A 25622-nucleotide genomic window follows, 5' to 3' on the forward strand; every position below is an offset into this window, starting at 1 on the left:
TGCTCTCCTGTACTCACATAATAACCTCTCCCACAGTTTTCCAGTCTCTGTAGAAGTATTTTTTGATCAAAAGTGTCAAATTCATCACTGAGATCTAGAAATACCAGCACTGATATTTTGCCAGAATCAGAATTTTAGCAAATATCATTTGTTATCTTAATGAGGGCTGTCTCTGTGTTGTGATGTGGCTGAAAACCAGATTGAAAATTGTCCAGGTGTCCAGGTTTTTAACTGAATAAAAACTACCTATTATATAATTTTGCCTATAAAAGGAACATTTGATATTGGTCTATAATTGCTCAAAATTGTGTTATCAAGATTGCTCTTTTTCAGAAAGGGCTTATCAACTGCAGTTTTCAGGGAGTCTGGAAAAGTCCCAGAAAGAAGTGAGGCACATAGATCTGTTTCTAAACCGTTTAGCACACTTGAAAAAGATGTGGGAAGTGTGTCAAGATTGCAGGTTGATGATTTTAGGGGCTGCACTATTTCTTCCAAAATTTTGCTATCAATTGCTTCATAATTAGATATATTATCTTTTTGATACTGCTGCCAAATCTGTCTGACCTCTGCATAACTTGAGGATGTGCTAAGAAAGCAACTGTTCTTGCCACAGTGGGCAAACACCGCTCACACTCACCACACACGCCTCACAATCGCTTAACAGATGCTCATTCAATTATAGAAAAGAGAGAGAGGGAGAGCGAGAGAAAGAGAAAGAGAACTAATATCACACTTAACTTTTTTGTAAGGAATATGCCATAGTGTGTGCAAAAAAAGAAAAAAAAAACCTGTCTATAAATTTACAATATGGATTTAACAATTCCAGAGTAAATGAATAAAAATGAGTGTCAAAGTCCAAATGAGGCAGCATCTCTTCATAATGAGGAGGTCTGCTAGGTAGATCTGCTACTCTCCAGAGACTGTGGCCTTTTATCCCTACATGTTTACCAGGGCTGTACCCCAGAGTCTAGTTGCCTGGGTTTGTTAAACTCAGTGGTACAAGTAGTTCTTTGCTGGATCCCAGTTGCTCCATGCTCTTGAGAGCACCTAATGACTGGGTATGATTTTTGTGTTCAGGACAAGTTAACTTGAACCCTTTCCTTGCCATATTTCACCTGTGTGTCATACACAAACCACAATTAGTTCAGCATTGCTTTTACATAAACATATTAAATCAATGCTAGTGAATTTCTCAACCACAAGCTGGTGACATACACACAAACACACCTGAATGTGATCTTGTGTGATTGGTTATATCTTGGGTATCTTCGTTGGAGTCAGATTCATAAAAGAAAGTGAAAGAGAGACAATTTTTGACAATCTCTTTATTTACAACTAATTTTAGGTAAACATTAAGACAGACAGAGAGAATGTGTGAGAGACCGACAGAGAGAGAGAGAGAGAGAGAGAGAGAGGGGGCAGGCAAAGTGTCTCTAGTATAACAGCAAGGTAGTACTGTCCTGCAAGCTCTCTCCATCTACTTCAATCCCAAAAAAGGACATAAATAAAAGCCAGTCTACTAGAACTCTGTTGAAGAGGGAAAGTGTGAAGAGGAGAGCAAGAAAAAGGAAGAAGAAAAACGGATACTGATTTAATTGGAGACATTTCATCTGAGAATTTAACATGGGGTGAGTTGAAAATTTGAAATTGCATACTAATCCAATTGTAAGAGAGGTGAGTCATGTTTGTATTACAGATCAAGTTAATGTGAGTAATATATCAGCATGGAGGAGGTCCTAGAACTGTGAGGTGATTGATATACCTCTTGACATCAGGATGTGATGTGTTTGAGTAGGTGTGTGCTGTTACAAAGTTAAAGCTGTAGGTTATGTAACAACATAACACAAATACATCATTTATTGTTTATGACTTTCTTAAAATCATTATGAATGATATGAAAACTGTCAACAGGTCTTTTTGTGTCAACAGATTTATTAACTTTTAATTCACACTCACCATATGTTGTGTCATAAATGTGTGTTTGGAGTTTCATGCCTTCGTTTGTTCAGTTGTGTTCGGCCCATCACCAACATTGTTTGTGTTTGTCAAACCCAAAAGCTATTTTTGGACTGTCCTTTTTTTGTAACAATTTACAAGCTTTCAGATGAGTTCAAACCACAGATACAAAACAAAACAAATCAAAACTGATCTCACTTTTGAAGAACTGTGTCAGTAATTTTAGCTGTCATAAAACAGGTCTTCCAGTCTACTGGTATAGAGTTTGGAAGTGAACATACTCGTGGATCCTACCACACAATCCGTGAAAAAGGGAAAGTGAAACTGCGCATAGACTTATGCTCGTGGGTCCGTGGCTCGCCACCCAACGTAAGCTGGGAATCTTTCGGGGTTTCAGGATACGAACATCCAATCCCAATTCAACCAGAAGGCTTCAACTCCAGGTCGAGCGTGACTTCCAATCCATGTGCGTCACTGGAATGAATCTGTCAAAAAAACCTGACCTATGGGTTGGCCAGAGGAAATCCAAAAGCTCACTACATTCATATTCGGTCTACCTCATGAATTATCACCAATCAATAACATTTCACTTTATATCAACTGGTTCAAATCATGTTCTCAAGAAGGTTCAGTCGTATGACAATAATATATCATGTATCAAATCCAAATGTTTATAGTAGTGAACTATAAATATATCCTAAAGCGCTTTTACATTCATGTTCATTCATTTTAAACAAAACCAATTTCAAGTATTAATGGTTATTGCTATTAAAGTTAGTAACAACTCACAATACAAATACTATAAAAATAAAAGCTACAATTTGTGCAAAACAAATATTGCAAGAACATTCATAGAGATCTAGGAGGTACTAGTAAGGCTAAGCATGCTTTATCATCCCTTCCTGCAACGGTAACATTGAGGGAATGCACTAAAAATCTGACCTCTTAAATCACTGACAAGAAATTCACATACATATACTTTAACACTTTTTTTCCTTTTACACACATATAAAACATATTTAAACATATTTATATAGAAAACAGCATCTTTTGCAAACCCAACTGGAAATAAATCCATTTTTGCAAGGATAAGAGCGCATATGGCACTGAACACCTAAGCTAGCAGGATAGCTAGGCTCACATTAGCAGCATTAACATCGTGATACAGCATTGAGTAGCAATTACAGCCGTTAACAGCCTTTCTAAACGTCAGCTTATCAACTGTTACCATTTCCAGCATAATTAGTTCCTTTACAGGTAACCTAACAGGTCTCAGAGTTTTTTTCTCACTCACCGTTGAGTCAATGAGTGGGTCTCTCTAAATTGGCTGTCTGATCAGCGGCAGCCGTCTGCCGATCGCGCTCTCTATAAAGTGTAAACATGACAACATAGCAGTGGTGGACGAAGTACACAAATCAAGTACTTGAGTAAAAGTACAGATACGTATAGTAAAATATTACTCCAGTAAGAGTAAAAGTACTCCTTTTTCAATCTTACTCAAGTGAAAGTACAAAAGTACTAAATTTTTTATGTACTTAAGTAAAAAAGTATTGAAAGATAGATGTTTGCAATTTTATATAGCTACTTAATTTAATGTTATATTAGCACATATTTTTTTATAATCCTACTGCTCAAAATACCTGGGATTTTTTCCAAAATAACCACTATATGGAGTCAAAATATATGTTTGTTGTTGATATGGACTACGCTGATGAGAGTAATGCTCACTGTGAAGCTTACACTGTGATGTACCTGAGAGAAAACAGAGATGACCATCTGATTTTCGCCAGTAAGAACAAAGTATTTTAAAGTTTGTTGTTTTACAGAACATCAAAGTTACAGTACAGACCAAAAGTTTGGACACACCTCCTCATTGAAAGAGTTTTCTTTATTTTCATGACTATGAAAATTGTAGAGTCACACTGAAGGCATCAAGGGCTATTTGAGCAAGAAGGAGAGTGATGGGGTGCTGCGCCAGATGACCTGGCCTCCACAGTCACCGGACCTGAACCCAGTCGAGATGGTTTAGTGGTCAGCTGGACCGCAGACAGAAGGCAAAAGGGCCAACAAGTGCTAAGCATCTCTCGGGGAACTCCTTCAAGACTGTTGGAAGACCATATCAGGTGATACCTCTTGAAGCTCATCAAGAGAATGCCAAGAGTGTGCAAAGCAGGAATCAAAGCAAAAGGTGGCTACTTTGAAGAACCTAGAATATGACATATTTTCAGTTGTTTCAAGCTTTTTTGTTATTAATATAATTCCACATGTGTAAATTCATAGTTTTGATGCCTTCAGTGTGAATCTACAATTTTCATAGTCATAAAAATAAAGAAAACTCTTTGAATGAGAAAGTGTGTCCAAACTTTTGGTCTGTACTGTAACTTTATATATGACATGATAATAAGGCCTGAAGTTAGGAAATTTAGGAAATATAATTATATTTTCATAATGATTTTTTCCTTCTCAAACCTTGTCTGTGGTTTAAAAACTACCCTGGCCAAACAAGGTGCATCTCTTCCCACTTTAATAATTACTGTAGTTACCATGTTCTGAACATCACATCCTTTCTTTTCTACCCAGATGTAATCTCTCTCTCTCTCTCTCTCTCTCTCTCTCTCTCTCTCTCTCTCTCTCTCTCTCTCTCTCTATATATATATATATATATATATATATATGTATATATATATATATATATATATATATATATATAGGTGGTTGAATAAAAATATTTGGACATTATTTATAAAAATGACCTCAACTTAGCACCAACAAGCTTGTTAGCTAGACAGTTAGCATCAGCTAACAATATTTACTTAGTTTCAGTACGGTTATGAATAAACATTCATGTCTGTCTACTCGTCTAGTTAATCCAAACAATATACATATGTATAACGTTACTGTTGATAAACAATATAAAAACAGACGTCACATAGGACATTTTAATAAAACTGTTAACATTATGGCAGCGGGGAGTTTGAACGTGCATGAGTTATTGTATCTGTGTTATTTAAAGTTGTTTTTTTTTTTGTTTTTTTTACCTAAAATGTATGTGTCTGCACTCGAGCATTTCAGTGGGCTTAAATAGATCACTCTTTACAACGGATTTAGTTCCCAAACAACTGAAAATTTTGACCTAAATATGATTTTCAGTTACAATAATTAATCCAATATTTCGACATTAATAACTTACTTTTAGCAACATCAGACGCACGCGCGCTCACAAGATCTCCCGGTTCTTACTTCTGGAGACTCGCACTAAACGGTTCATTTGAATCAGTGAGTGGTCGACTCCAGAACAGCTGCAATCGGATCATTCTAATTCGTAAACGAATCGTTTGGTGCGATTCGCGATCCGATTTAAAGGTTTATTTTGAAAAGACTCAGTTCATTCATCATGAATCAGACACCGCTTCTGCGTCTCGGAGCACGTGATATATTATAGGAAGTAACGATATGTTTTATGAAATGTAGTGAAGTAAAAAGTACGATTTTATGCTTCGGAATGTAGTGAAGTAAAAGTAAAAGTTACTCAAAATAAAATTACTCAAGTAAAGTACAGATACTTGAAAAATGTACTTAAGTACAGTAACGAAGTAAAGCTACTCCGTTACTGTCCACCACTGCAACATAGCCGTCATCATATGTTTAACATCCTCATTAATTAATGAAATCCCGTTGGAGGGGATACTTATGTTTCTTACCCTATGAATGGTAATTAAATTGGAATTCAGATAGGCAACGAACAGCCATGCAGTCTTTCAGTCAGGAAGTAGCTAACAGGAAGTCAAGGCAGAGCTCGATTGCCTGAAACTTTGGAGTTCAGTGATTGGTCAGCTCCTCACAAAAAGTAGCATGGGAATTGTAGTGCGAACAGTTTTTTCAAGGGGAAAATCGCTCTTTTTCTATCTTCTTATGCATTTGATCACTTATTGTAGATGACGTTTTTTTCTTTTTTTTCTCTAATACATAGAAAATGTACTTTGATTAATTAGCTTAAAACATTTATCTCAAGACTCAATTAACTTTAAGAAAGGGATTATTATGCCAAGACTTCGTTTTAAGACCTGGTTACACTCTCCCCTCCTGAACTCATGTACGTCCCTGTACATGGAAGAGCTCAAATGTGCTTTATCTGAGGGGGGTATGGGAGGAAAGGTGCAGAGACTACTTGATCTTCATTCAAAACATCGGATAACACAGTGGTCAACCCATGGAGAAATGATTTAACAACTGTGACCAGTGGGTTTCCGAGTTCAGGATAATCCAGTCGCCTTGACGGTTGACGTTCCCTTCCAGATTTCCTGACAGGAGCATCTGTGACTGCCATTCTCTCTGCTTCCTCTCTGGATTCAGTTCCATCCATTTCCGGTTTCTCTCCTTCCACAGACTCCTCAGTTGTTGTTTTTTCTACTTCCTCCTCACGCTCTGACATGTCAGGAGACACCGACTGCTGTTCATTACAGATGTCATGGACAACGTCAAGTATGGTCTCTTTCTCCACAGGATGCACTTCAGGTAAGTGGGTATCAGGCAGGTTACTTTTAATGGGGTCTGTTTCAGGTATTTGGTCGATTGGGGTGATGCTTTCAGTAAGTAAATGCTCTGTATTACTGCAATGGTTGGTAGGTCTACTGGACCTCAGGGGACTGACTGGGGCATTGGTAGGCATATCCGATGGACTAGACAGTTCAGGGGAGCAATCTACGGTCTAGGCATTTACTGGGCTCTCGACAGAACAGGGACCTGGAGATACAGTATACTGCCTATGTCGTTCATTAAACAAGGATTCTCTGGGCTGTACTAGACCTTCATGGACTGTGGGGATAAACACATTTGAGACCTCACTGAACCAATGGACTGGGATGGATTCATCCTCTTCCTCCTCTGAAGGATCAGCATCCAGAACAGGATTTGCACGTGTTGCTATTCTGCGCTTTGCAGGTTGTTTGGCAGACTTGCTGCTTCCCTCCATAGGTAGGAATCCACATGGGAGGAGTAAGTCCCTGTGCAGAGTTCTTACTGGACCATCACTGTCTTCGGGATTGACAGTATAGACAGGTAGGGTACCTGCCCTGTTCACTACTACGTGGATGGTAGACTCCCACTTGTCTGAGATCTTATGCTTCCCCCGAATGCGGACGTTCCGGACTAGCACTCGGTCTCCAGGCTCCAAGTCTGAGGCGATCACTCATCTGTCGAACCGTGTTTTGTTCTTGTGTGCAGTCTTTGCAGCATGACTCATGGCTAACTTGTAGCTCTACTCAAGCCGTGATTTAAGGTTCTGCACATATTCGGAGTGTGATGTGTGTTGCTTGCCATGCAGTGGTAGTCCAAATGCCAGATCAACTGGTAGGCGGGGCTGGCGCCCGAACATCAGCTCATAAGGTGTGAACCCCGTCACATCGTTTTTAGTACAGTTGTAGGCATGGACAAGGGGTCTGACAAAATCACGCCAATGGGACTTTTCTTGGTTCTGAAGGGTGCCAAGCATATTGAGTAAGGTGCGATTAAATCTCTCCACAGGGTTGCCCCTGGGATGGTAGGGTGTTGTCCTCACCTTTTGAATGCCGGCCACTCGACAGAGTTCCTTTATCATGCGGGATTCAAAATCTGGTCCCTGGTCACTGTGTGGTTTTTCTGGCATTCCATAGTGCACCATAAAGTTCTCCCACAAACACTTTGCCACTGTACGTGCCTTTTGGTTGGAAGTGGGAATGGCCACAGCAAATTTCGTAAAGTGATCCGTGATCACAAGGATGTCTTTAGTTCCACTTCTGTCAGGTTCCAGGGAAAGGAAATCCATACATAGAAGTTCAAGGGGTCTTGTGGTCTTGATATTTATTAGGGGTGCAGCTCTCTCTGGAAGTGCTTTCCTCCGCACACACCTGCCACAAGTACTCACCTTTCTATCCACTACCTTTCTATCCACCACCTTTCTATCTCAATTTGGGAAATGATGTGTTTTATACACTGGTCGGCCCTTTGTCTATCCGCCAGTTCTGCTTCAGACAGGTGAGGCATGGCGGGAAGTTCACCAGACTGGTCTGCTTGTTGATAGCATTGGGGCACCGTATCTGCAGAGGCGGCAAGGCATTTGACTAAAACAATGTTTCCAGTGTTACTGTCATCAACCTGGGTGCTGTAAATAAGTTGTCTTTCATAGATTGCTTGTATAACTTCCTCATTAACAGCATTGGCATTATCTGGGTCAGAGAGATGGTCTTTGGTGAACTGGAAAATGCGTTCCCTCTCTTTCTGTGACTTTGGGTCATCCTCCAAGGCTCTGTGTGGCATGCGTGACAGACCATCAGCATCACCGTTCTGTTTCCCAGGTCGGTAGAGAAGCTTGAACGAGAATGTGGACAGTGCTGCCAGCCATCTGTAGCTCGTCGCATCCAGTTTAGCTGAGGTCAATATGTAAGTTAGCGGATTACTGTCAGTTACAACAGTGAACTGATTACCATATAGATAATCTGCAAACTTTTCGGTGACTGACCACTTCAACGCTAAGAATTCCAATTTATGTGCCGGATAGCGACTTTCATTCCGTGATAACCCTCTGCTCGCATATCCAATCGCTCTCAACTGGCCCTCCTGTTCTTGGTACAAAACTGCACCAAGTCCAGTAGTGCTGGCGTCAGTGTGCAGTACATAAGGTTTCTGAGGATCTGCAAAACCTAGCACAGGGGCGGTGGTAAGTTTTTCGATTACAGTCTCAAATGCTTTTTGGCAAGCAGGGGTCCATCGTTCCCCAAAGGGCTCTTTTGGGTCTCTGTATTCTGATCTTTTTGTCACTTTAGCTCTCTTTTGGATAGGTGGGTAGCCAGAGGTTAGCTCATGGAGGGACTTCACAATATTGGAGTAACCTTTAACAAACCTCCTATAGTACCCAGCGAACCAGAGGAAAGATCTTAATTCTCTCAGGCTCTTAGGCAGAGATGTATAAAGTACTAGAGACCCATACTTGAGTAAAAGTACAAGTGCTCTATCAAAAAAGTGACTTGAGTAGAAGTAGAAGTGCTCTTTAAGCACCACACTTAAGTAGAAGTACTAAAGTATTCAACATTTTTTGTACTTAAGTATTGCAAGTAGTCTATTTTAAAATTTACTACTCAAGTACTGAAAGTAAAAGTAGAAGTATTGTGTTATGTAGCTATTAAAGAAAATAGTCAAAAGTTTGAACATGTTGTTTTTACTATTTCAAATGATTAACCTAAAGGACAATAACAATTCCTTTGACTGTAACTTCTTGTAAATAAAAAACGGTTAGTAGGGTTAGTTAGCCCAATTTGCAAAATGATGTCATTGATAACTTACCCTCATGTTGTTTCAAACCCGTAAGACATCAGAGGGTCATTTAGAATTTTTTGAAGCATCGAAAATACATTTTGGTCAAAAAATAGTAAAAACTACGACTTTATTCAGCATTGTCTTCTCTTCCGTGTCTGTTGTAAGACAGTTAAAAACAAAGCAGTTTGTGATATCTGGTTCGCAAACGAATCATTCGATGTAACCGGATCTTTTTGAAACAGTCCACCAAATCGAACTGAATCGTTTTAAACAGTTCGTGTCTCCAATACGCATTAATCCACAGATTAATTAAGCTTAACTTGTTTAATGTGTCTGACACTCCCTCTGAGTTAAAACAAACCAATATCCCGGAGTAATTCATTGACTCAAACAGTACACTGACTGAACTGATGTGAAGAGAGAACTGAAGATGAACACCGAGCCGAGCCAGATAATGACTCGTTCACGTTCTGATGATACTGCGCATGTGTGATTTAGCGTGAAGCAAACCGACACACAGAGCGTCTGAAACGAACTGATTCTTTTGGTGATTGATTCTGAACTGATTCTGTGTTAATGTTATGAGCCCATGTGCAGTCAACGGCAATGACGCCATTGCATCGAGCGCAAAAGAATCGGTGAACGGTTTTCTTTAACTGGTTTATTGAATCGAACTGTCAGAAAGAACTAACGTTACTGGTCATCCGAGAACCGATGCAACCGGTTCTTGACTCGTGAACGAGTCATTATCTGGCTCGGCTCGGTGTTCATCTCTCTCTTCACAGCAGTTCAGTCAGCACGCGCAGTCTTCTCAATCGCTTGATTCGCTCAGTGATATGCCAGCTTCATCAAACCTGCCATCTACAGTTCTGGCAGTGGTTTGTAATGGAATGATTCGTAACAATATTATAATTGTAACGAGTAACGATGCAGCACATAAAAAAAATATCGGAGTAAAAGTATTAAACTCAGCGAAAATATGTACCGAAGTAAAAGTGGAAGTAGGAGAAAAAAATAATACTCTAGTAAAGTACAGATACCGCCTTTTAGTACTTAAGTACAGTAGTGAAGTAGTTCTACTTCGTTACTATACATCTCTGCTCTTAGGGACGGGCCAAGTCTTGAGAGCAGCAGTTTTTTCTGGGTCAGTTTATACTCCATTTCTAGACACCACATGACCAAGGTATCGGACCAATGTCTGAAAGAAGACACACTTTTCTGGGGAGAGTTTGAGGCCAAATTCTTTGAGACGGGATAGCACCTTCATCCCTCTCTCTTCGTGTTCTTCAAGGGTCTTGGAGAATATGATCAGGTCATCAAGAAAAACCAATACTTCTCTCAAGTGCATGTCCCCCATGCATTTCTCCATTAGCCTTTGGAACGTACTAGGTGCGTTAGTCACTCCTTGAGGCATCCGATTAAACTCCCAGAAGCCGAGTGGGCACACGAAAGCTGTTTTTGGCTTATCTGCCTCTTCAACCTCTATCTGGTAGAAGCCAGATTTTAAATCAAGGACAGAAAACCACTGAGAGCCATTGAGTGCACAGAATGTGTCCTCTAGCTTTGGGAGAGAATACGCATCCTTTATGGTCTGGAGGTTCAACCGTCTAAAGTCTATGCACAGGCGGACTTGGCCATTTTTCTTCCTCACAACCACGATTGGTGATGAAAATGGAGACTCTGAATCTCTGATGACTCCTGCATCAAGGAGCTCCTGGATGTGGTTTCGAACGGCCTCAATATCCTGAGGGTGGATTGGTCGTGCGCGCTGTTTGAAAGGAGTGTCGTCTGAGAGTTTTATATGATGTGTCACTTTGTCTGTTCGGCCAAAATCTGCATCATGTTTTGCAAACACGTCATGCATGTTATTTAGTTTCTCTGTGATGCGTTCTTTCCACACAGGCGGGATAGGGGACTCACCGAAATTAAAGCTCAGAGTGGACTTTTGGGAGGGCTCTGCTTCTGCCGTCTTTTTGGATGGTTCAGCTGACTCTGCATTGTGCTGCTTTAACAAGATGGTCTGGTAGGTAAACATTTGGGCTATTGTGCTCTTTGGGGGAATGACAACATCATGATCAGACTCATTACAAATTATGACTGGTAACTTATAGGGTCGCCGGAGGGGAAGATCAACCAGGCTGGCCTTTACAAGCAAGTCACCCGGCAAGGAGGGTAAATTTGGGTGTTCGATCAGAACAGATTTCTCATTCTGGAATCCACTAGCAGGGGAAACTCCCTCAAGTACGACAGTTTGGCCAGCTGGAACAATTTGAGCACTCTTCCCCAGTAATTTCACAACACCTTGGGGCTCAGGATGGGTTGTTTGGTTGTGTCTAACTTCAAGTACTTTAAGGACTGCTCGATAGCCATGTGGTATAGGCTGATGTTTAACCCCAGATTCGGAACAGATGTTGTAAAGGACATCAAGGGTGTTGGTGCCTATAAGCACAAGGGGTTCTGTAATGGTGTTAAGATTTGGGACCACTAAATGCAATTGTGTTTACTTCAATTGGTGCTCCAACAAACTCTTTCGGGAAAGTTACAGCTAGTTCAATGTACCCCAAGTAGGGGACAGACTGTCCTGCTGCCCCTTCTACCTCTAAGAGGCCATGGAGCGGTTTGATCTCCTGTCCTGAGAGATGTCGTTCATAAAATGACTGTGGAATAGTTGTTACTTGTGAGCCCGTGTCGAGCAAGCAGGTAACTTCTTGATCTTTTATATTCACAAAAGCCGTACTTTTCGTACCGATGAGTCCTTTAGGAAACTTGAATGGGGGGCTACTGTCTGATTGTTCAATGCTGGTGCATGCTTGTGAGTTGACTATGAGGTTTAAAGCTGAGGGACATTGATTTGTCTCAGCCCCTGTCTGTCCCGCCACAGGAGCCGTTAGTCGTTTAACTGTGAGCTGGGGTTAGCTTGCATTTCCCACTCACTTAATCTCTTCTCCAACTGTTTTCGTTTTTCAGCCACCAAAGCAGGATTGGGAGCTTCAGTACATGTGGAGGAGATATGCCCATCCTCTCCACACTTAAAGCAGTACCAGGGCCGGGGTTTGTTCATCTGCTTTGTTCTTATCTGGGTTTGCATGGTTGCATTTGTTTTGTCTGGTGTTCGGCTCTGCGGTTTCTGTGCGGTTCCTTTTCTATCTTTCTTTTTCTCTGCCATGAAAGAGGTCAGCTGGCTCTGCAGGGTAGCAACCTGCTTCACAAGGTCTTCAATGGCACTGGGACAAACCTGTGGTTTCTCCTTTGGGTCTGCGCATGCATATGCACTCTGAGACTGAACTTGGACTCGTTTGGTAGCACCTATATGTTTCCTCATGCGGCTGGCTTTAGCTTGCTGCCTGTCTTCCTCTGTGCGCAACATCAGCAGGAGCTCTGCAAATGAAGGCGGGTGACTTCTCGCCTGTTCAAGCTGCAGAGTAGGGAACAGAACACTGTCCCAACACCCTCTACAGAACTGCTTTAGAAGGTGTCTGTCAACTTCTCCTGGTGCAACCCCACCCCTTTTTACTAAAAGGTTTAATGCTACCTGCAGCCGATGAAGGTAAGCGGAAAAACTCTCCCCTGGATTCTGGAACGTGTTTAAGAAACGTGCAATAAGTTCTTCCTCATCCTCAACCACGCCAAAAGCCGAATCAAGTAACTGCAGGAAAGCTACAGGGGGTGAATTGGGCCGTAATCCTTTGACCACATCAGCTGCAGGTGGAAGCAAGCTCTCTACAATCTTTCTGGTGATCTGAAGGGGAAGTATGTTAGGATCATTTAGCAGCAGTTCAATATGGGAGCGCCAGGTGTCATAATCGGTTTCGTTATTGGGCCTGGGAGTCTTTCCAGAGAAGGAGCATAGCCTTAATTGGGGCTGAAAGCAAGGGCTGATTGCTTCGCTCCTTAAAATGTGTTCAACCACAAACTTTTGAACTTCTGGGGGATTCATGTCATTTGCTGAAAGTGAAGGGGCTGTACCCACACTGTTGGTTGGGATGGTGCCAGGGGGAGGAAGGCCATCATTTCTGTGAGCGGTGTCTGAGGATAAGACAGGGGGGTGCTGTTCAATGGAGGTAATGGTCAGCTGGGTCTCAGTGGGGGTTTCAGCATGGGTAAGAGGAACTTCCTCTGATAGAGAGCTCATTGCTTCAATATCTTTACTAATCTGGGACATCACTGTTTTAAGCACACATCCGTACTCAGCACCGCTAAGTTTGGCTGAGGCCTTAAGTTCTGACAGGTAAGTTTTGGTAATATTACCACTGACTTCAGCTTGGTATGCACTGCTCAAAGCTCGGATGTTGTAAACAACAGAGGGGTCATTTTGCAAGGCATATTTGTATGGCAATATTCCACTTAGTGTTCCTAGAGCTGTGTCGTGCGTATACTCAACGATCAGGTTTTGGTAAAATTCAGATTCATCCTCATCAACTAAAATGGTTCTTTTGATAGACCCATATTATTTAAGGAAGTCAATAACCTGTTCATCTTGGTGTCCTGCTTGTGTTAGCCCACTAAAAATAACTGCATTTGGGATTTTAACACCACACCTCTGTACAAAGTCCATATTGGACACGTGTTCAATATTGATATTCAAACCAATTGGCTCCTGGCTGGCTCGCCAGTACTGTAACCCTTTTTATGATATAGTAACAGGGTAACAGGTAATTAGTTATCCTTAACAGTATTTGGACCAGTAACAGAAGATGCTAAGTCTTTAAGAGCCAGTGGTTTGACATCAATAAAGACAGGAAACAGTAATTTGTGTTATTGTGATCACTCTTTGTTTAACAACAGGAACAATAACAACAGTGTAACAATTTAGTTCAGAGTATGTACATAAAGAAATAAGAAAATAATAAAGCCGGCATAAGTTTCCCTTAAAACAAAAGAAATAAAACCCAGTTCCAAAAATAGTCTTATTGCTCGTTGGGGCCCTTTTTTTCTTTGGTTGAATCAGTGTCGTGACAGTATCAGTAAGCCAGTGCTCGTGGATCCTACCACACAATCCGTGAAAAAGGGAAAGTGAAACTGCGCATAGACTTATGCTCGTGGGTCCGTGGCTCGCCACCCAACGTAAGCTGGGAATCTTTCGGGGTTTCAGGATACGAACATCCAATCCCAATTCAACCAGAAGGCTTCAACTCCAGGTCGAGCGTGACTTCCAATCCATGTGCGTCACTGGAATGAATCTGTCAAAAAAACCTGACCTATGGGTTGGCCAGAGGAAATCCAAAAGCTCATTACATTCATATTCTGTCTATCTCATGAATTATCACCAATCAATAACATTTCACTTTATATCAACTGGTTCAAATCATGTTCTCAAGAAGGTTCAGTCGTATGACAATAATATATCATGTATCAAATCCAAATGTTTATAGTAGTGAACTATAAATATATCCTAAAGCGCTTTTACATTCATGTTCATTCATTTTAAACAAAACCAATTTCAAGTATTAATGGTTATTGCTATTTAAGTTAGTAACAACTCACAATACAAATACTATAAAAATAAAAGCTACAATTTGTGCAAAACAAATATTGCAAGAACATTCATAGAGATCTAGGAGGTACTAGTAAGGCTAAGCATGCTTTATCATCCCTTCCTGCACCGGTAACATTGAGGGAATGCACTAAAAATCTGACCTCTTAAATCACTGACATGAAAATTTACAAACATATACTTTAACACTTTTTTTCCTTTTACACACATATAAAACATATTTAAACATATTTATATAGAAAACAGCATCTTTTGCAAACCCAACTGGAAATAAATCCATTTTGCAAAGATAAGAGCGCATATGGCCCTGAACACCTAAGCTAGCAGGATAGCTAGGCTCACATTAGCAGCATTAACATCGTGATACAGCATTGAGTAGCAATTACAGCCGTTAACAGCCTTTCTAAACGGCAGCTTATCAACTGTTACCATTTCCAGCATAATTAGTTCCTTTACAGGTAACCTAACAGGTCTCAGAGTTTTTTTCTCACTCACCGTTGAGTCAATGAGTGGGTCTCTCTAAATTGGCTGTCTGATCAGCGACAGCCATCTGCCGATCGCGCTCTCTATAAAGTGTAAACATGACAACATAGCCGTCATCATATGTTTAACATCCTCATTAATTAATGAAATCCCGTTGGAGGGGATATTTATGTTTCTTACCCTATGGATGGTAATTAAATTGGAATTCAGATAGGCAACGAACAGCCATGCAGTCTTTCAGTCAGGAAGTAGCTAACAGGAAGTCAAGGCGAAGCTCGATTGCCTGAAATTTTGGAGTTCAGTGATTGGTCAGCTCCTCACAAAAAGGAGCATGGGAATTGTAGTGCGAACAGTTTTTTCAAGGGGAAAATCGCTCTTTTTCTATCTTCTTATGCATTTGATCACTTATTGTAGATGACGTTTTTTTCTTTTTTTTCTCTAATACATAGAAAATGTACTTTGATTAATTAGCTTAAAACATTTATCTCAAGACTCAATTAACTTTAAGAAAGGGATTATTATGCCAAGACTTCGTTTTAAGACCTGGTTACATTAGCTACTGGGAAATAGTTGATGTACAAAGGCAATGGTGTTAAATAAATCTTTTGATCAATCTGGTTAACTCAAGTAAGAGTTTGAGTTGATCCCCCTGTGTTATGGTGGATGTTTAAGAAGGTTTTTTGACTACTTGTATAAGTCACAAATTCCACAAGGGATAGAGCTGCAAATTCTCACTGAACCAAGTTCTCAATTAGTTGATCTTAAATTTCCATTTCTAGGCAAGAGTTATTCCAAAGCCCTCTTACTAAAAATAACAATGAATGGATGAGCAAAAATTTGTTGATGGAAGAATATTATTAAATTCCAAATATTTGAAATAATTGATTTCTTTATGTATTTATTTATGTTCAGTGTCATGTATCACTTAATAAAGTATTAAACGAATAACTGTTGTTAGAGCACTTTTATTTCTGCTAATATTTCCCATGTCAATAAAAAAATTAAAGTGTCTAATTCTCACAATTTTTGGTTTAGCACTATTTAGCACATGTAAAATAATAAAAATAAAAATAAATTGTTGCAGTTGCACATTAAACTTTTTGCTTCCGAGCCCAGCCTTTCAGCTTGTGTTCAATCGAGCAAGAGTGTCTGCAAGACAGCATTTCTCGGTGTTGTTAAGGTGCATTAGTGGGGGTTGCTGGTCCAGTGCTGCTGCTTTTGTGTTTGGATGGCGTTCTGCAGCTTGTTAAACTGCAGTCATGTTGCAACCTTCCCTACATTTTTTTTTTCTAAAAAAGCTCCACAAGTGGCCTCTTTTTAAAGATGGCCTTCCATTCATGTGTTCCTGGATGATGTCACTTCATAGCTCTGTCTGATGGTCATGATTGCTGCATCTCATGCCTGGGCTTTCAGCACACTGAGGCAGTGCTTGTGGATGATTCATGTTCTCATTATGGGATCATGATCATTGCGATGTTGCAATCTAGACTCCGCTTCTTGGAACGAGGGGGAGTCACGCTTGCTATGCCCTGTTCTATTTCCTCTATCTCTCAGTAGCGGAGGAATACTTCGGCATTTGGTCAGGATGAGCTGAGGTTTATAGTGAGGGCTTCCCAGGGGTCTAGAGTCTCATTCGTAGCCCCAGCAGAAGATATGATGTTGATCACTGCATCAGGGGCAGAGCTAGGCTCTGAGGTTTTAGACTTGGCTGCGTTACCGCCATCAGGGAAAGTGGAATTGCCCGAGTCAGATCCAGAGCTGACTGCTATGCTTTCCCGGGCAAATGAGAGCATTTGGTTCCAATGGAAACTCCCTCCATCTCCCGAGTGCTCAAGGCTGGATGATTGGTTCCTGGGGGTCACACACTGATCCTCAGCATCCACATCTGGTTCCATTCCTCCTGGAGGTGCATGAAGAGGTTACCAGGTCCTGGAGGGCACCTTTTTCTGCCCAAAACAGAGCTAGTGACTCTTCTGTCCTTACTATCTTCGACGGGCGAGGCAGCTAAGGGGTATGGGGAGGTCACCCCAATCGAGTGCGCTATTGCGATGCAGCTTTGCAGCAGCAGCTGGCTGCACCTTGGAGCTGGCAGAAGGAACGTGGTGCAGCTCTGAGACGGATGACCAATAGACTCTGGATCCTGCTCTTCAGAAGACGATGACCTCACCACTCCTTCCCCCGGAGGAAGGCCTGATAGAGAATATTTTCTTCCCTTTTTGTTTTGTTCTGCCACTGGTTCCCCAACCAGTGGTACCCAAACATTAAACAAAAGAGCAGTTTCTTGTTTCTCTTGGTCTCAAAAGGGAGAGGATGATAATGTGCAAGACACTCCTTCAACACTCCCGTCCCCTCTACTTTTCTCCATTGGGCAGCAGGGCCCAGTTCAAGGATGCTATGCCCTCTCACATGCTCCTGGGCCTCCACATTCTGAACTGAGCCCTCCACAGGCTCCTGTTCAGGATGTTGATGCAGAAACATAGTTTTCAGTGCATTCATCCAGACGATTGGTTGGCAGCGATTGCACTTAAGGACACTTACTTTCATGTCTTGATTCTCCCTCGACACAGGTCATTTCTCCACTTCACATTTGAGGGGCAAACATATAAGTACATGGTCCTCCCCTTTGGTCTGGCCCCTTTCACCTTGTGTCTTCACCAAGGTCATGGAGGCAGCCCTAATTCCATTTAGGGAAAGAGGCATTCACATTCTCAATTAATTTGACAACTGGCTGATATTGGCCCAATCTCAAGCACGGTTGTGCAAACACAGGGACAGAATACTCATCTACTTCAGCCGGTTGGGGCTTCGGGTCCACAGGGAAAAGAGCAAACTCTCCCCCATGCAGAGGATCTCTTTTCTCGGTATGGAGTTGGACTCTTTCAGACTAAAAGTGTTCCTGTAGCTCAAGTGGTAGAGCATTGCATTAGCAAACAAGCAAGCGCAAGTTTGGTGGTTCGATTCCCCGTGAACATATGATAGGTAAAATATTGTTAGCCTGTATGTACTGTAAGTCGCTTTGGATAAAAGCGTCTGCTAAATGCTTACATTTTGTAGAACGCCTTTCAGTAGAGCGTGCCCAGTCAATGCCGAACTTCCTTGAGTCATTTCAGCGCAGGAGGGCAGTCCCACTGAAACATAGCTACCTTTTTTTTTTTTTCGCCATTCCCCTCTACGGACCACATACGTGCACTTAAGTGCTTTTCAGTTCAGTTTCCCTTTTGGTGAACCCTGTTGAAGTTCCTCCTGCACCATCGGTGGTCAGGCGTAGAGAAATGCCAGGTCCAGCACTCATGTGTATGCCCAGGGTGCACCCATTTGTCTCAAGAGACACCTGAAGCAGTGATAAGACCAATAATGGTTGTAATCCAAGAATCAAAACCCTTTTGTTTAGAACCATGCCAGCAAATGCTGATTGTCCCCTGCTGACCTGCGTTCATGTTTCACAGTAAGGGCAATAATTAAAACTGAACAACAGAACAAAGAACATTGTAACTGGAAAGGTTCCAGTGACAGACACCTCAGGACTTTCCCCACTTTCCCCCTCCTTTCTCTACATCCCAGAAAAACGTGCGCTTTTCCAATGTACAAACAAAGGAACATAAAACCCCTAACTCTAACCATAACAAATTAAATTTGGAGTCAGCTCAATAAATCACTTAGAATCTTAAGCTTTGATTCTCCTCTTTAAAAGAAAAGAGCTACAAAAAAATCCCTACAAATCTTTTCAATGGTATGGATTTTCCTCAGGGTAAGCCTGTGTCTTTTCCTAGCAGAGATTTTTCTGCCATCTCTGCTGATTATGTAGAGATCTCACCCCAGGTGGGCTGAGTGTACCACAGGGACTTTCTGCATGTAGCACTGCCTTATGGCCAGTCCATATGTGTAATTTCCAAATGATACCTCTTATCCACAGGATGTGGCTTCCGTGGCGTTCCCCTACTTGGGTACACTTTCCCAGTGTTATCTAATATCCCACTGTATAAAACAGCAGTGGCGGACACCTCTGCCTAATTCCTGTCCTATCTTCTGCCCCAACTGGCCTGTTGGGACTTGCTGGCTTTCGCAGGGGACTGGAGGGGATCAGCAATAGTGGCACTTTCATATGGATCCCAATTCGTCAGTAACCGCTGACATAACATCACTGTTTCCTCCTCCAGGAAATGAGAGTTATATATGTAACCAGGACATTATTTTGCAGAAGCTCATAGGGAATGCAGTTTTTTTTTTCTCAGCCAACTCAAGTTTGAATTTTTCAAAGTCCTATCCCCTCAGAAATTACTAAAAGCAATATGGATGTCAATATAATGCCAGGATATATGTGGTAAAGACTAAAATATACATAACTGTAATAAAAATGCAGTTCTGTAATTATTTCATGTTTCCAGATAAGACTGCAGATGTTCATAATCATTGTCTAATATCAGTCAGTTTGTTAATAAAAAATTGGACACTTTTATTACATCAGCCTAATATAGTTTTGTAATGTGTTAGCCTGTCGATGATTACACTTCTACAAATATAGCTTCACATCACAAAAAACTGGGGTTATAGCCATTGTTTTGTGTGTGGAAAGAAGTGTGACAAAATCTTGGACACTGCCTCAGGGAAATCAAGTGTGTTTTCACACACTGAAATAGCTCCTCTGTTCTTTCCATCAACAGTTTCCCCTGAATTAACAGCTTACACAGAGGAATACCTGTACATCATTAGAGTGGAAAAACAAGATAAACCTCAACCATCTTAAAGTATTGTTCTACAAACCCGATTCCAAAAAAGTTGGGACACTGTACAAATTGTGAGTAAAAGAAGGAATGGAATAATTTACAAATCTCATAAACGTATATTTTATTCACAATAGAATATAGATTAAATATCAAATGTTGAAAGTGAGACATTTTGAAATGTCATGCCAAATACTGGCTCATTTTGGATTTCATGAGAGCTATTCATTCCAAAAAAGTTGGGACAGGTAGCAATAAGAGGCCGGAAAAGTAAATGTACAAATAAGGAACAGCTGGAGGACCAATTTGCAACTTATTAGGGCAATTGTCAACATGATTGGGTATAAAAATAGCCTCAGAGTGGCAGTGTCTCTCAGAAGTCAAGATGGGCAGAGGATCATCAATCCCCCCCAATGCTGTTGCAAAAAATAGTGAAGCAATATCAGAAAGGAGTTTCTCAGAGAAAAATTGCAAAGAGTTTGTAGTTATCATCATCTATAGTGCATAATATCAATCAAAGATTCAGAGAATCTGGAACAATCTCTGTGTGTAAGGGTCAAGGCCGAAAAACCATACTGGATGCCCCTGATCTTCAGGCTCTTAGACAGCACTGCACCACGTACAGGAATGCTACTGTAATGGAAATCACAACATGTGCTCAGGAATACTTCCAGAAAACATTGTCGGTGAACACAATCCACGGTGTCATTCGCAGTTGCCTACTAAAACTCTATAGGTCAAAAAAGAAGCCATATCTAAACATGATCCAGAAGTGCAGGCATTTTCTCTGGGCCAAGGCTCATTTAAAATGGACGGTGGCAAAGTGGAAAACTGTTCTGTGGTCTGACGAATCAAAACTTGAAGTTCTTTTTGGAAAACTGGTACGCCATGTCATCCGGACTAAAGAGGACAAGGACAAGTTGTTATCAGTGCTCAGTTCAGAAGCCTGCATCTCTGATGGTATGGGGTTGCGTGAGTGCGTGTGGCATGGGCAGCTTACACATCTGGAAAGGCACCATCAATGCTGTAAGGTATATCCAAGTTCTAGAACAACATATGCTCCCATCCAGACGTCATCTCTTTCAGGGAAGAACTTGCATTTTCCAACATGACAATGCCAGGACACATACTGCATCAATTACAACATCAGACTGTTATAAAAAGAAGAGGGGATGCCACACAGTGGTAAACATGGCCTTGTCCCAACTTTTTTGAGATGTGTTGATGACAGGAAATTTAAAATCCACTTATTTGTCCCTTAAAATTATATATTTTCTCAGTTTAAACATTTGATATTTCATCTATGTTGTATTCTGAATAAAATATTGAAATTTGAAACTTCCACATCATTGTATTCTGTCTTTATTCACAATTTGTAAAGTTTCCCAACTATTTTGGAATCAGGTTTGTATTCATGGTTATTGTTGTGACAACCTGCTAATGTTGAGAAATGTCATTTGCCAGTTGAAATTAGCATTTAAGGTAGATGAAGGACAAGGTCAGAAAAAAAAAGCCCCACAAAGCAAAATTAAAGAAGTTCTCGTTCTGCATTTGTCACGCTGTCAGTCTCTGTTTTCCTGGGTGTCCCCTAGTGAGCTCACTTCTCCTTAGGCACTTCACCATAGGCACTTTAATTCCGCTAGTCTGGTCATGTCGTCACAGTAATTGCACTCCAATTAAATCACACAGGTGCTGACAATCCTTTGTCATTAGTCTCCCTATATAGAGCTGTCTTTCTCTGTTGTCTGTATGGAGTCCTTACCCTATGTGTGAGTTGTGCTCGTCTCCCGAGTCTTCCCGTTACCTTCTTGTTCCTCCGAGTTCTTATCCGTTTCATCCGGTTCCCTCTTTTGTTTGGTTTGTCTCCCATGACTGTTTATTTTGTATTTTTCCCTTCTGTCAATAAAACCCATACTTGCAATTGGATCCTACCCTCTCCTTGTGTTTATCCTAAACCCAACCGTCACAGCATTCTGCATCTGCCAAGTCTTCTTAAACCTTATAATGTTATGTGGAGAAGCAAACCAATGTTAAAGTCATTGTTCACAAAACTCACCTGTAGTTTTTAAATCTAATATGTTAATATGTCACCAATTTCACAGGTATTGTGTGTATCATTACATGATAGACTTGACTTCTTTCATTTTTCCATGAACTTTTTCACACAAGGTTTTGCACTTTAATGTACTTTGGCTGAGACAAATCCCATCAATCCATAAAATATGCATGATATTCAACATCAAACTTCTGAAGTTTAAAAATTGGGTTCACATAACCAAACCAGTATTGCAAGATTGTGTGTTTGACCAACAAATATGTACCAGATATACTTCTATTGTTAGCCGAGACCCACTTTTCAGCCTATTTTACAGCTGTTTAAACTAAGCAGATAGGTATAAATCATAATGATAATTGGGGATTTGACAAGAATCAAGATGGATTGGATGTTTAAAATATTTTTCAGACACAGCAGACAGCAAAGTTTTGAAGATGGCCTACTGTTTGTTGTTCCCACTGGAAACAATACAGAGGATTAATAACCAGAGTAAACCTGGTGTAATGTGTCATAGATTTATGCCTTTAAATTGCTCTGTCATCTAAAAGTATTATTTGTATTTATACTCAATATTTAAGTAGATTATATGCTACACAGCGTGATTTACATTCTCTACTAAAATAAACCATTTATTATTATTATTATTTATTATTATTATTATATAAATATTTATTTATTATTACTTTATTTTAGTGGAGTACTAGACCATATGTCTTACTTTAATTGTGGTAGAGGTAACTTATTGTGAATTGTAATAGTACATTTTCAAATCTGCTGCTGTTTATTTCATGTAATGCAAAAAGCCATCAATCTTAATAGTGACAATTTTTTTTTTTTTTTTATGTCAGTAGGTTTTGTAACAACAAGCACCATGTGTGTTTTATATTCTTGATGGTCTGGAAGCAAATAGAGACATTCACTGCAATGTCATTACAGATTACCTCATTTATGCAGTGGTAATTTACATAATGTATTTTTGAATGTTAATTGATGATGGAAATGTATTTCAGTTAAGTTAGCATACAAGATTTGCTTGCAGTTTAAATGTTACAAAAGAAGCTTTTTACAACAGGCAAACCACAGCTCAGCTTAGCTCGGGATCTGCTAACATCCTGTTATATATCTCATTAAACAACCTGAATCTAAGGGTAACCCCTCCCCTTTCACAATTTATTTTGTGTTTATTCCAAATCTTGCTAGACCTTTGTGATGTTTGCCAGGGATAGCACTGTGTTTTGTCAAGCTCAGAAAGAAAGACTCAACCCCCTGACACCCCCTCTGCTACCTCCAAAAAATATTTATCAATATTTAACAATATTCAGCTCAGTTCAGAACTGTTCACTAGGAAAGTTTTCTATTGCAAAAGATTTTCTCCAAAATACCCTACTTGTGACCTCTTCATGTCCTAAAGGAGATGTTATATTAAGGAGAATTCCGTGCATGCTGGAGGTAACTATGCCTGCAGAGCATAACTAAGGTATTGATGTGTATGCCGTGGCATATAAACTTTAAACAGCGAACAGTGCATGTATTTATAATAGGATCTGTTAAAGGAGTAGTTCACCCCAAACCACATTCCCCTGTGTTGTTTTAAAGCTGAATACATTATTTTATTTTATTTTTTTTATTTTTCATTTTTTAGGTTCCACAACATAAATGTTTGACATTTAAATTTTTGGGGGTAAACTATCCCTTGCATGTATGGAATCAGAAGGGAAATGGGTGGCACATTCTGTTTGCAAATTACACAATAAATTTCAAGGGGTTCTGCTAAATAAAAATGTTTTTAGACTAAAGACAAAACATTTAAATCTTTTTGCTATATATCTGTGATATTTGAATCTATAATTAAAGGATAATTAATAATAGTTATGTTTTATCTAATAACAGTCTTTAATAAAAGGGCTTAAGCAGATAAGACTGTTGCAGCCAGGAGAAATTACGCACCATGACTTACTTAACTTAACTTGACTAAACTATCGTAATCTAATTTTTGTGGTTGCTGAGATATCATAATAATTAAGTAATTAATGTTTTATATATATTACAATCACATTTAAATACATAAACTCCCAAAACATTTTGTTTTAACTCTCTATAGGGACTCAAGCTTTAATTAGGGGTCAGATACTCTAGATAATTTACACCCATTTAGATTATGTAAAAAACCTATCACTAGTTTCTTGCTGCGTCTCATTGTGTTCTGTTCACAGCGAAGAGAAAATGTTTTATGGTGCCGAATTTTAGGATCATAACATCTAATCCTCATGCAAACTTCCCGTGGTTATGTTTTTTGCATTAACATCATCTAGATATCATGATTTATTATATATATTTTTTAATTCAATAAAAGGCTTGATAAGACACAAAAATCTAGGTATCATCTAAAAACAGGCATAGGCAAATTTCGGACAATGTGTGTTTAGTGGAATTTTTCAGGTTACTTCCATTTCATGCATCCAGTGGCACATTCACTTGCATCCCTTCAGTAGGCCTACCATTTAAAAAAAATAAGTTTTGACCCCGGTTTCAACTTCACTTCCTTCTGTCTCCATTAAACCTGCTGTTAATAAATTGTTTGACTGCCATATTTCTCTTGACGAGGGCCACATAGAACAAACTAAGCACTAAAAATAGTTTCCATTGGAGGACTGCACAGGACTTCTCTCCATCCAGCACTATCTTCCATAGCACTGACTTTAGGGTTTACAATAGCAGCTGAGCTGTTTAATGTAGAGTAGGAATTATGTGGAAGGAATAGAGTGTTGTTTGAATTATGACTGAAAGGCACACCGAGTAGTTTAGCTTAGAGTGACTTGAGTGACCACATCTGGACAGTGTTTCAGCCCAGCTGACTTTGTGTGTTCATGCACATCTAGTTGGGGACACCATGACAAATGGTGCTTGAGGGCTGTGAAAGTTGCATCTGATGCTGTAGATGCGAGCTACAGGAATCCAACCGTGAGCCCAGCATGTCCTGACATGACTCCTAAGTTCCATCTTCTGTGGAAATATAGTGGGAAGTTCCTGGAGTTCCTGCCAAATGCAGCAATTGATAAATGAACTGGAAAAAAATAAATAAATACAATATAAAAATGTTTTATTGAAACATTTTCCAATACCATTCACTCTCTCTGACATAGTCTCTCTAGAGACCGTCATTAGCTCAGCCAGGCCACTGTTTATACAATGGAATCACATTTGTACCCAAGAGAGCACATATGCCTTCAGTGGTATCTCCCTCTCCCGGGAGAGAAGGAGGCACCATCTGCTGGTAAGGCTACACCATTGTGTACAGAGATGGGGTAGAGCTTATGGGTTGGATGGAGCAATTTAATATTAGGCAATAGGTCTGCAAAAAAAGTTTAAAGGGACGGATGTCTGGTAAGGATTCTGAATTTAGTTATTTTAATAAAAATCCAATGGTATATGGGTAATTTACAAACTGAATTTTTAAAAATATTTTGTGTGAGACTGTATACTGCATGTAGGCCATAAAGCAAAGTGCATTTTAGTTATAGGCTAATGTATTAAACATTAAACTGACATCAAAATAAATGTATGTATTGGATTATTTTTGCAGTTTATCTAAATCCATACTGACTTTTAATTATCTGAGCTC

General features: G+C 40.0%; 1 protein-coding gene and 1 long non-coding RNA gene across 2 annotated transcripts in view; both read right to left on the reverse strand.

Annotated features, from left to right (window-relative positions):
* The window catches only part of LOC127977344 (extracellular calcium-sensing receptor), a 133075-nt gene that overhangs the window by 106368 nt on the left and 1085 nt on the right, over window positions 1-25622 (reverse strand). The window lies entirely within an intron of this gene.
* Window positions 1776-15758, reverse strand: LOC127977457 (uncharacterized). Its single transcript, XR_008158232.1, has 3 exons — window positions 15404-15758; window positions 3251-3321; window positions 1776-2459 (listed from the first exon to the last, which is right to left on the reverse strand). It is a non-coding gene; the product is annotated as an uncharacterized LOC127977457 (long non-coding RNA).

The sequence above is a fragment of the Carassius gibelio genome, chromosome B18 (genome assembly GCF_023724105.1).
Source record: "Carassius gibelio isolate Cgi1373 ecotype wild population from Czech Republic chromosome B18, carGib1.2-hapl.c, whole genome shotgun sequence".
Classification (NCBI taxonomy): domain Eukaryota; kingdom Metazoa; phylum Chordata; class Actinopteri; order Cypriniformes; family Cyprinidae; genus Carassius; species Carassius gibelio.